This window comes from Petaurus breviceps, unplaced genomic scaffold (genome assembly GCF_028583685.1).
Source record: "Petaurus breviceps papuanus isolate PSGF00001 unplaced genomic scaffold, PetGlider_PUasm1.0 111, whole genome shotgun sequence".
NCBI classification, from domain to species: domain Eukaryota; kingdom Metazoa; phylum Chordata; class Mammalia; order Diprotodontia; family Petauridae; genus Petaurus; species Petaurus breviceps.
The window spans coordinates 1,932,054-1,935,553 of NW_027185600.1; the positions used below are offsets into that span (position 1 = coordinate 1,932,054).

The 3,500-nt window shown below is 40.5% G+C and overlaps 1 pseudogene; it reads right to left on the reverse strand.

Annotated features, from left to right (window-relative positions):
* Window positions 1–1,596: 1,596 nt before the first annotated feature.
* On the reverse strand, window positions 1,597–3,187 carry LOC138157061 (UV excision repair protein RAD23 homolog B pseudogene; annotated as a pseudogene).
* Window positions 3,188–3,500: the final 313 nt, after the last annotated feature.

Here is a 3,500-nt window from a genome sequence, read left to right on the forward strand (position 1 = left end):
ATATATATATATATATATATATATATATATATATATATATATATATACTATTATTAATACTACTTTACATGTAACTGGGAAATTAGATATACAGGCACTGGGGCATAGAGATCTACCATGCCCTACTCAAAAAGTCTAAAGGGGTATGGGAGAAAATATGGGAAAGAGCAAATTGGAGGAGGGGATATCCTATGGGATTGCTATTTTGGGGTGGTGGGTAGGGGAAAAATGGGGAGAAAATTTGTAACTCAAAATCTGGCAGAAATGAATGATGTCAATCAGTAGTTAATAAAGCATTTGAAAAATGAAAAAAAATAGTATCTTAGTTTCTCATACAGTCATTAGCTTCCATTTGCTCCAATATAATTTTGAAAGAATGATTCCCTTCAGTGAGCTTTTGAGATTCTTTTTCCATCTGGCAAATTTGGCTTTTTAATGCATTCTTCTCTTCATTGGCCTTTTGAGCCTCTTTTGCCATTTGAGATAGTCTATTTTTTTTTAAGATTTTCCTTTTACTATGCCACGAGTTACCTTGATTGTTTGTCTATTTTCCAAAGTTTTAAATCTTACCAGCTTCCATTTCCCAACCCTCCCAATAGGCTTCACCCTTTTTGTTCTAATGGAAGAAAAGTTGCTGGAGACAGTTCTATGCACTTTTTTTTTAAAGAAAGCAATACAATGTCAGTGGCTTGAGTTGGCCATATACTCCCATATGAGAAAGGGGAAAAAATGTACAAGCATCAGGAAACTAATCTTGAAACATTTCCTTCAATTTTATACTGGATCAGCTTTTTAATAATTAAAAAAAGGTAGCAGTTGGAACTCAAAACATTTCTAGTGAGGGGAGGGGAGAGAGAAGGGAGAGTGAATGCTACATTTCTCCTTTGGCCCCAAAAGTGCTCAATTGACATGATGGGATACATCAAAAGCAAACATGCAATGGTTATTTAAAACCTTTTACTGCAATATAACATTGAAATAAACAGTAATTAGTTTTCTACCATTTTATCACTAAAAGAAAAAAATCATCAACAGGAAAATAACTTTGCCTGTATGTGTACAGCTTCTTAAAACATGTTAGAAGGGGTCTCACATTCAATGATCAAGGAATTTTAAAATAGCAGTAATGATTTTCATCAGAAAGGATTTCTCCCTGCCCCCCAGCAATTAACATGAAAGAATGGACTTTCGTACACTAATTTCATTCATATTTTTAGCAGCAAAAATAGCCACCTATAATTCGGCATTTATATTTACAATTGCTCCTGGATAATTCCAGTGTTGCCATGAAATAGAGATTGTAGATTCTAGGTAGCAAAGGCTCTCTCCAAACCCAATGTTAAGTCAAAAAAAAATAAGAAGCAGGGCATTACACTAAATTTCTGGATCTAGTACACTAAAAAGAGTGAAAACCTAGGAAAAGTTACCTACAGTTTTATAGAAGGAACTAAATACCTGCAAAAGCTGATTTTTGGTTGTATAGTATTTTACACTGTGTGGATTTTCTGCATCTTCTAATTTAAAGCAGACGTGAACTGTATTTATTCCTGCCCCATTTCCTATATCCCCTCCCACCCCACACCCAAACACCTACTTCCTTATACCAAGTATTATGGATATGAGCCCAAATCATCCCAGACAATCCAGTGAACAAAGTTAGTGTGATGCACTGGTGTGAAGTATGAGATGAAAAAATAAAGTCCCTTCAATCTTCATCAAAGTTCTGCTGTAGAAGAAAATTGGCAGCCAAATTTTCATTCTTCTCACAAGCAAAATAAGCCTGTATCACAAGTCCTTCAGGGAATCCTAATTCCTTTAACCTTTCTATAGCTTCTTTTTCCTGAGGTGTTACTTGAATGTAGTTCATGTGACCACTTCCAGCTTCAGCTGTTCCTCCACTGCCACCCCCACCTCCTCCTTGACCACCAGATTCTTGAACTGGTTCATTTAGCATTTGAATAAAATGCTCTTGATGTTGGCTGATTTGCTGCAGTAACTGTGGATTTTCTTGTCCTATTTGCTGTAACAAGGCTGGCAGAAAGGAAGGATTCTGTTGAATAATTTGTCTCATCTGCTGGAACTGAGGCTGGTTCCATAAAAATTCAAGTGGATGTACTCCAGAAGTAGTAGTAGTAGTAGTTGCTGTTGTTGCTGCAGCTGCTGCCACTGCTGAAGACTGAGCAGCCCCCGTGCTGGCAGCCTGGGGGGGATCCACCACAGCCTGACTCTCTCTTTCTCCTGGGATACCCATTAAAAGATATTGCACAGCTCTATCAGGGTTGTTGAAACTGGTTCTCAGTGCTGCTATTACTTGCTCTCGCTCATAGCCCATTGACATGATCTCAGTCACTATATTTTCATAGGATTGGCCCGTCACAAGAGCACTTGTTGCATCTTCAAAAAGGTTTGACCGAGAGCAATCACCAAGGGTACTGTCATAGATGTTGGGCTAATATAAGCAGGATCTTCTACTGGCTTCTCTGCTGGTTTCTCTTCCTTAGGAGGTTCACAAGCTGCTGTAGCTGGTGTTGGCCTGACAGATGTAGGTGTAGGGGTGGGAGCCAAGGCAGGGGAAAGAGTTGGGGCTTGAGCCACAGATGCTGCTGTAGATAAACTAACTGTAGTCGTGGTAGCAGGATTTGTTTGTTGAGTTGTAGCTGGTGATGGTGGTGAAGTAGCTGCTGCTTTGGGTTTTGTCACCATAACCACCACAAAGTTCTTCTCATCAATTTTGTATTCTTTGAGAGCAGTATCATCGTTAAGGATTTTGCCTGCATAAATTAATTTTTGGCCTGCTACTGAAAAGGCATCCTTTCCCTTTTCAGATTCAATCTTCTCTTTCAGTGCCTTAACCATCTCCTCAGGGTTGATGTCGATCTTGAAGGTCTGTTGCTGGAGGGTCTTCAGAGTGATCTGCATGTGTCTCCATTGCCTCCAGATGCCATGGTTGCTGTGGTCTCTGTCGGCCTCTCGGGCCCACTGGGAGGGAGGTCGAGGTGGTTGGTGAGGTTGGTCACATTCACCCTGCAGGGCGGCCTTTCCCCCAGGCCCGGGCCACTGCAGCTCCCGCTGTCGCTTTCCCCAGGCGTGATCTGCTGAGATAGCCTTCTCCCCAAGGCATGAGGCCAGCAGGGAGTCCATTCTCAGAAGCTGCGGGCTGGTCTGGGAGGCAGTGAGTGAATCCAGTAGTTCATCAGGGCCTGGTTGCCACTCAAGATAGTCTATTTTTAAGGTGTTGTTTTCTTCAGTCAGTTTGTTGACTCTTATTTCATAATTTTCTTGCATCATTCTCATTTCTCTTCCCAATTATTCCTCTACTTATCTCATTAATTTTTCAAAATCCTTCTTAATCTCCTCTATGGCCTGTAACCAGCTCTTATTTTTCTTGGAAGCTTTTGGTGCAGGAGTTCTGATTTTTCTGTCTTCCTCCTGTTCCATGCTTTGATCCTTTTTGTCCCCCAAATAGGAGTGTAAAGTCATATTTCTGAGCTTGCTTTGCT